General features: G+C 36.0%; 1 non-coding gene across 1 annotated transcript; it reads left to right on the top strand.

Annotated features, from left to right (window-relative positions):
- The first annotated feature begins 611 nt into the window (after positions 1-611).
- Positions 612-742, top strand: LOC133752957 (small nucleolar RNA SNORA21). The gene has a single exon (XR_009865007.1). It is a non-coding gene; the product is annotated as a small nucleolar RNA SNORA21 (small nucleolar RNA).
- The last annotated feature ends 8,659 nt before the right edge of the window (positions 743-9,401 follow it).

The following is a 9,401-nucleotide window of genomic DNA, read 5'->3' as shown; positions in this document are numbered from 1 at the left end:
TGTAATCCCATAATGCCCTTTTGGGTACTGTAGAACATTGCTATCATTGCAGAAACTTCTAATGTGTCTATTGGCAAACTTTTTGGACATGCTTAATAGAATTTGTAATGGTTTCTCTTTTTTTTTTTTACCCTGAGGTACCTTTTATTTAACGTATACAAACTTCATGCATTTCATGAAGTTAGGTGTAATGTTTTCATAAACAGAAAAGTCCTTTCTTTTCTTAACAGAGATTCTGCATTTATTTATTAATTTATTTACTTTTGAGAGTCAGAGAAATCCTCCCATCTGTTGATTCACTCCCAAATGTCCTGGATCCAGGAACTCAATGCAGGTCTCCCATGTGGGCTGTAGGGCCTCAATTACTTGAGCCATTATCTGCTTCCTCTCAGGATGCACACTGTCAGGAAAGTAGAATTGATAGTGGAGCCAAGACTTAAACCTGAGCACTCTAATGATGCCCTAATTGCAGTGCCAAATTCCTATACCCAAAGAAACTGTTTAATAACAAACTTAGAAGTCCCAAATGTGAGAAGTACAGCAATAAACTAGAATGCCATTGTCCTGGGAAAAACGTGGTTGTATTCAACCAAATAAAATCCTAGTCCTTCTCCCTTTTAACAGTACTCAGTGGCCCTTTTTGCTTATGATCCATCAAGCTGTCAAGAAGGGGCAGAGCAAAAACACAGCTTTTGGATGCAGCACATTGTATTGTGTTGCTTCAATCAGTGATGTGACAAGATGAGAAAAAATCCTATTCTTTTTTTAACTTTATCTTCTTGACTTTTAAATATCTTCCCTCTGAATCATGCTCAAGCATTAATAACCTATTTATGTTATTTATTGTTTTCAGTACTCTTAAGTGAATACAATGAAAGGAACCTCATGTAAGGGATTCTAGAATTCCCTTTATCTAATACCCATGTATGTTGCATCTCCATGAACAGCACTGACCCTTTTCCAACACTGTCACAATTCTGATGGCATATATAGAGTCTGTTTCTTTTCCATTTTAAAAACAACCCAATTTTTTTATATATAACTGTGTTTCAGAAACTACTGGACACTGAAGAAACTCTTGAGGAAAATAAAATAAAAATACTGTCTTCATACTGTGTATGTGTGTGTGTGTGTGTATGTGTATGTGAGGGGGAGAGAGAGAGAAACGAGAGCAGGGAGAGAATGATAGAACTCACATTCAAGTGGGATTAATACCAACTCAGAGATTCCCTTCTATGCTTCATGCATAATTGCTATTAAAAAGATTATTATTATTTAAACTTATATTTATTTAAGTTCATAATTATATTATTTCTGCATTTTACATAGAAGGCAATATATGAAACATAGAAACACCAGAAAGAATCATGTTGGTTAATAGTAAACATTTTAATCAAACATACATTTATTTTCTATTATATATATACATAAATAATATATTTCAACTGAAGAGCAACTAATGCATAGTAAACAAAGCATATATCTATTGATTTATATATACATATTTTGTGTTTGTGTGCATATATTTGAACATATCTTTTATTCAAAGATATAAAGCTAATCAAGGTAATTTATTGTCATTTCTAAAATTTTTAAATGTACAATATTATAAAGCTAACCATGAAAACATTCTAATATGCCTCATTCTTTCAGTAACTTTATCAGGTATCTGTTGTACAGCATATATCATTATATATAAATATTAAGGGTTGGTTTTATTATTTTTTTGTATTCAACAATAATCTCTACAGAGATCTAATATTGTTTTAAATTAAGTGATTCAAATCAGGATATGGAGGAAAAAAGTTCATGCTTTGATTTGCTTCCTTTTTTAAAGATTTATTTATTTACTTGAGAAGTAGAGTTACAGAGAGAGAGAGAGGTAGAGACAGAGATGTCTTCCATCCGCAGGTTCACTCCCCAGATGGCCTCAATGGCCAGAGCAGATCTGAAGCCAGGAGCCAGGAGTTTCCTCCGGGTCTCCCATGTGGGTGCAAGGGACCAAGCACTTGGGCCATCTTCTGCTGCTTTCCCAGGCCCTTAGCAGAGAACTGGATCAGAAGAGGAGCAGCAGGGACTTGAATGAAGTTCATATTGGAAACTGGAATCCCAGGCAGAGGCTTAACCTGCCACACTACAGGTTAACCTACCACACTACAGCTTAATCCATCATACTAAAGCACTTGTGGATTTGCTTTCTTTTGCTTTTTATAATTTTATTTTCGAATGAATAGAAGATAGTACATTATCTTTTTTATGAAGAATAAGTCAATATTTTATGTTTCTGTTATGTAAGCTATAGGACTTTAAAATTTTTATAACATTGCTGCAATTGAGGCTTATTGTATTAATTACCACTTTGATCACTTTAATCATTACTAAATTTTTGTGTTGTGAAATATTCTCTATGCACAAGCATGCACACATACACACACCGAATCCATATTTCTGGTAATCTTTTTACTTTCCAGTATTTTGTCAAATTACAGAAAGAGTAGAAAGTTATTTCAAAAAGTTCATTGAAAGATTAATTTTTTTTGGTTAATAACAATTTAAAATTCATCACTGTTTTGTCCATATATATATATATATATTCTATGAACTTTTTGAAGATTCCTCATATTTTCCTCATTTACCTAGTTTTCTATTTATTACAAAGATTATTACATAATTTTTTACTTTTAGCTTTTAAGGTGGTTAATTGCACTGATTGGTTTTTAAAAATTGAACCTCTGTTGCTTTCTTCTGGTAAACCTTATTTGATTTGGGTGTACTATTCTCCTTACAAACAGGGATTTGCATTGCTGGTATTTTCCTCAGGATTTTTATGTCTATTTCATGTCTTAATTTATTTTCCTTTAATGAACATGTCAGAGTTTGTTTGCTTCATAAAATATGTTAGAAAGTGTTATTCCACCTTTGATTTTTAACAACAGTTTGTGTAAGATTTGCTTGTTTTTCATTAAGTGTTTGATAAAATATACACTAAAGACACCTGTTGACAAACATTTCTATCAAGGAGGATTTTTAAGTAGTTATGATGTATATTCTCATTTCATCTACATTGTTGAAATTATTGACACAATAATTCCTTTCAATATCTTTTAAAATATATTAAATAATTATATAAATAACTCATTTTTTAAAGATTTATTATTTTATTTATTTGAAAGACAGAGTTACAGAGAGAGGCAGAGACAGAGAGAGGTCTTTCATCCTATGGTTCACTCCCCAATTGGCCGCAAAGGCCGGAGCTGTGCCGATCCGAAGCCAGGAGCCAGGAGCTTCTTCCGGGTCTCCCTCACTGGTGCAGGGGCCCAAGGACTTGGGTCATCTTCTACTGCTTTCCCAGGCCATAGCAGAGAGCTGGATTGAAAGTGGAGCACCCTGGACTTGAACTGGTGCCGGCACTGCAGGCGACGGTCTTACCTGCTAAGACACAGCACCAGCCCCTAGTTACTCTTTTTAAAGAATCAATTTATGATTGATTTATTTTCTAGTTTGTTTTCAGTCTTATTTTGTTTCTATTAGCTTTTAATAACCTTTCTCCTACTTACTTTGGGTTTAATTTAATTTTTTTTTTAGTAAACCACTTGATTCGGGAGACTAGGATATTGACTTGAGAGCCTTTTCTTTCTGAATATAGAATTGTAAATTGTGGTGCTTGGGATGTGAGCATCCCGTGTGAGAGTCCTGCCTGCTCAGATTCTGGTCCAGCTTCCTATGAATGAACCTGTGATTGGGAGATCTCGGATGTAGTTCCTGCATCTTGACAATTGGCCCAGCCCAGCCTGGGCTGTTGTAGGAATTGGAGGACTAAACTATTAGGTAGAAATATTTCACCCTGTCTCCCGCCCTCTGTCTTTCAAATAAATAAATATATAATTTTAAAAAGATTTTTAAGTTATAATTGTTCATCTAAGCCCCACTTTAGTGGCTTTCTACCCTTTCTGATATATTTGATTGATATTATGTTTTGTTAAAAATCTAACTTTCTTTGTGATTTCTTTTTTGACTTGGATTATTTCAAATAATGCTTATACATGTTTAAAGATGTTAATATTGTTTTTAAATTCTGATTTATTTTTTATTTCTTTGTATATTTAGTACATTTAGAATGTACCCTAGACATTGATGATAGACTGAGGTATCTTGTTTCTATTTTATCATCATTGTGAAATCTTTGAAGGCAACTATTTGCTAGATCTTGCTGTAAGCAAGCAGAGGCACAACTTCCCACTCACTACAGACCTTAAGTTTGCTCAGTTCACCTATGCCCTCATCTTTATCCTCGTAAGCTCTTTCATTTCTACTACCCCTCATCTAGCATTTCTGCCATAGTCAGTCTAAGATCCTTCTTCCATAATTCTAGAGGAGGATTTTTGAAACACTTGCCTTTGATACACAATCCCAGAAAATAAATGAGGAAACCCTCTCTCTCCCTCTCTTCTCTCTTATATGCATGGTGATACATATTGCTTATTATATATATTATTTATTTTTTCCTGAGTCATATTACATCATTTATTCTTCATAGAAGGGTCAGAAGCAAATGTCTCCTAAACTTAGCACAAAGGAATTTTTCCCTTAATATTTTCTTTATTGTCCTGACAGAATTTGCATTGTCTTAAACCCAAATATAATTTCCCATTTACCAAATACTCAGTGATACTCTTCTTTTTTAATTTTTAAAATTGATTTTTTTTAACTTTTATTTAATGAATATAAATTTCCAGTGTACAGCTTATGGATTACAATGGCTTCCCCCTCCCATAACTTCCCTCCCACCTGCAACCCTCCCCTCTCCCACTCCCTCTCCCCTTCCATTTGCATCAAGATTCATTTTCAATTCTCTTTATATACAGAAGATCAATTTAGTATAAAGATTTCAACAGTTTGCACCCACATAGAAACACAAAGTGAAACATACTGTTTGAGTACTAGTTATAGCATTAAATCAAAATGTACAGCACATTAAGGACAGAGATCCCACATGAGGAGCAAGTGCACAGTGGCTCCTGTTGTTGATTTATTTATTTTAAAGGCAGAGTTACAGAGAGAGAGAGAGAGAGAGAGAGAGAGAGAGAGATCTTCCATTTGATGATTCACTTCCCCAAATGACTGCAATAGCCCAGACTGGGCCATGTAAAAGCGAGGAGCTTGGAATTCCACCCATGCTCCCCACGGGTGGCAGGGATTGGAGTGTTTGGGTCATCTTCTATTGTTTTGCTAGGTGCATGAGCTAGGAGCTGGAGTGGAAGTGGAACAGCTGGAACTCGAACTGGTGCCCATATGGGATGCTGGCATGGCAGGCAGCAGCTTAATCTGCTATGGCACAATGTTGGATCTCTCAACCATGTGCTTTTGCAAATGTTGCTGCTGATTACAAACACAACTTGCTGTAAGAGCACTATTAAGTAGTAGCCATAGCTAAAGCACTACTTTGGATTTCTTGCCAAATCCAGGATCCCCGTGAGAACTTTATTAACAAAGGATTAGGAGATTTACTATGGTTAATGAAATCTTTCCAGAAATTATGAGAAATAATTATCTTGGGGGTATTAAAATCATAAAATGAGAATCATCGTATTTCTTCATCATTAAGCATCACAGAGATGTGTTCAGTTAAGCCAATTTTTAGATTAATGAGTGTAGTTTTATGTATTCTTAGCTTTATTTTATTTCATTTAACATTTGTCTCACCCCTTGAAAGTTGTTACCTTCACCAAATTGTCTTTAATCATTCTTGTGCCCTTACAATTTCTTCTGAAACAGGAGAGCTATCAAAATAAATACATTTACTTAATCTGTATCAGTTTCAGTCATCTTCTTTCTGTTATAGGGTGGACAATTCCAGTATCATAAGACTTTTATGAAGTTTAAATGAACTAACATACGTAAATCATCTAAAAAAGTGTTCAGATCATAGCAGCTACTTAATACATATCAGCTTTCTGTCCTGTAACATTTAAGCTTTTTGTTTTGGTCATATGGGCTCTGTTAACATTTCTGTCTTCCTGGTTAGCAAACTAACTGATACTAAGGAAAATCGTTGATAACTGAAGTCTATGGTTTTAAAATAATTTCATTTGTTTAAGTACTTTCCTTAAGTCCTTAAAATACAATGACATTTTCCTCCCTAACAAATTCTTTTACTTTACTCAGAACTCTTCAAGGAAAACCCTTGGGGCAATTGAATTTTTATAAATTTACAAATTCAATGCTTCATTCTCTTGCTGCCATTTTCCAACCTGTCAAACACATCTGTTTTGCTTTTGCCTCAGTGGGTTCTCTGCAGGAGCCTGCTTTTTGACATGATTATCCCAGCAATCTCATTTTCAGCTCCTACACTGGCAGCTACCTCCTGAAGTACTTTAAGATATTTTGCAGATTTTTCTGTTAGTGATTCTTGAGAGACTGCCTTTGCGGGGGTGGGGCATAAGACTTGAATTAAATCATCCACTTGACTTACTTTCTAATCTCTATGTTCAGTCTTGTTTTTAAATGAATAATTTATGTTCTGTGGCTCCTGTCTGAAGGAAGGTGCAAGCCTGCCTCTCCACTCTGGAGAGAACTCTGAGCAAATCTAACTCTTGGAAGTTTGGCTGATGGGACCGCTGAACTCTAATTCATTAACAAATGTGTTATAACCTTAGGGTGACCTTTACACAATGATGATGCCTCAGTTTCCCTTTGGGTCAGAGAATTCCACAAGACTATCTTCTTCTCCCTGGGACCTTTTCCTCCAGAAACCAAGAATTTCTGACTCACATTTGTTTTACCACCCGCCAGCTTCCACCTTTCTGATGAATCCATTATCCTAGGTGACACATGACATCTCCACTTCAGGGCAACTTCACCACATTTGCTCCTCCACCACCGTAATGCCGTTCACTTTGATAATGCCACCGTCTTCCTGGCTTCCAGTAGTCTGTGACTTTCCCTTTGAACTCTCCCTATCCCCAGGGAGATTTAGCAGCACTCTTCTCTGTGTTCTTTGTTAATCTTACACCCACGTCAGGTTTTATTTTTATCATTTTGATCTACTACCTATCTTCAACTTCTGCCACAGTTAAGATTCTCATCTTTGCATAATTGGATATAATACTTCCTCTGTTTCCCTGCCTCCGATCTTTTCCCCTGCCTATTCCATCCTCTGCTCTGCTACACCAATATTCCTCTTTAAAAAGAGAATACTTAAAACTTTCATGAAAATGGAATTAAGAGTTAATTTTATGTTGGTGCAAAATGTTTGAAATCTACACTTCCTTTTTTGTAATGCTTTCCCCAAACTTTTTTTAAAAAAGATTTATTTTATTTATTTGAAATGGCAGCATACAGAGAGAGAGAGAGAGACAGACAGACAGACAGAGAGACAAAGAGATCTTCCATCCCTTGGTTCACTTCCCAAATGCCCGGAACAGCCAAGGCAATGACAGGCCTAAGTCAGGAGTCAGGAGCTTCTTCTAGATTTCCCAAGTGAGTGGCAGGGACCCAAACACTTGGACCATCTTCCTCTGTTTTTCTCAGACCATTAGCAGGGAGCTGGATCAGAAGTGGAGCAGCTGGGACTTGAACTGACGCTCATATGGGAAGCCAGTGATGCAGGTGGTGACTTTATCTGCTAAGCTATAACACTGGCCCCTCCACAAACTTTTATTTTTTACAAGCTGACTTAAATTCATTTTTATTTTTTTAAATTTAAATTTTTAATTCATTTTTGACAGATTCACTGCACCTTTTAGATGCAATTCTAAGAACATAATGATATTCCCTTTCTCCCTCCTCTCTCCCTATGTTCCTTCCTTCTCTTCCTTTTTTTTAGAAAACATATTTTAAATTTATATTCCAATAAAAAGGCTTACTACTTTGCTAAGCAATAAATTGAACGTGCAAAAAACAAAAAGATATGATAGTAGTTTAGTGGTAGTATAGACAATGGGTATAAACAATATTTGAATAAAAATGACTATTTTGCCTATACACTAAATTCTTTTTTTTATTATTATTATTTTTGACAGAAAGAGTGGACAGTGAGAGAGAGAGACAGAGAGAAAGGTCTTCCTTTGCCGTTGGTTCACCCTCCAATGGCCGCCGCGGTAGGCGCGCTGCGGCCGACGCACCGCGCTGATCCGAAGGCAGGAGCCAGGTGCTTCTCCTGGTATCCCATGGGGTGCAGGGCCCAAGCACTTGGGCTATCCTCCACTGCACTCCCTGGCCACAGCAGAGAGCTGGCCTGGAAGAGGGGCAACCGGGACAGGATCGGTGCCCCGACCGGGACTAGAACCCAGTGTGCCGGCGCCACAAGGCGGAGGAATAGCCTAGTGAGCCGCGGCGCCGGCCTATACACTAAATTCTAAAGCAATCACATATCATTAAAACTATAGTAGTATAACATTCTTAAGCATTGGTTTTACAAAGGTATGAAACTAACATATATGAATCATCTATATTTGCTGCAATACTTAAAAACACACATTTCTTTCTATTTTTTTCTTTTCTCTTTCTTTTTAAAATTTTAACTGCCACATATAAGGGAGAACATACAGTTATTTGTCTTTTTTAGAAAGGAAATGTGTGAAGAAATATCACTAGAATGGGAAAAATATTTGCAAGCCACCTATCTGAAAAGAATTAATATGTTGAATATATCAACTTAAAAAACTCAATAGCAAAAAAATAACAACAAATCCAGTTGAGAAATGAGCAAAGGACTTCAACAGACAGTTCTCAAATGAAGAAATACAAATGGTCAACAATTATATGAAAAAATGCTCAACATCTCTAGCCTTTAGGGAAATGCAAATCAAAATCATGAGATATCACCTCACCCCTATCAGAATGGTTGAAATGCAAACCACAGAGAGAAACAAATGCTGGCAAGGATGTGGACAAAGGGGAACACTTACACACTTCTGGTGGGAATATAAATTAGTGCAGTCACTGTGGAAAACAATGAGGAGATTTCTTAAAAATCTAGAAATGGACTTGTGTATGATCCAGGAATCCCACTTCTGGTTATATACCCAAAAGACTTGAACATAATCTGTCCGAGTAATACCTGCACCACCAAGTTTATAGAAACACTGTTCACAATAGCCAACATTTGGAATCAACCAAGGTGTCCATTATCAGATGAATGGATTAAAAATGTGGTTTATATACACAATGAAATACTATTCAGCCATAAAATGGAGTGAAACTTTACTATTTGCAGCAAAATGGATGCAATTGGAGGACATTATGTTGAATGAATTAATTCATGAGCTTTTTGAAGTCCCCTAGAATTGGGCTATATCTCTCTGGAATTCACTGTTGTTTATAATTTCTTCATTCTACCTTTCAGATAGTTTAAAATCTAACCCTTTTTAAAATATATATATTTAGTTATTTGAAAGCCA

This window comes from Lepus europaeus, chromosome 2 (genome assembly GCF_033115175.1).
Source record: "Lepus europaeus isolate LE1 chromosome 2, mLepTim1.pri, whole genome shotgun sequence".
Lineage (NCBI taxonomy): Eukaryota > Metazoa > Chordata > Mammalia > Lagomorpha > Leporidae > Lepus > Lepus europaeus.
This window is presented reverse-complemented; position numbering and strand designations above follow the sequence as displayed.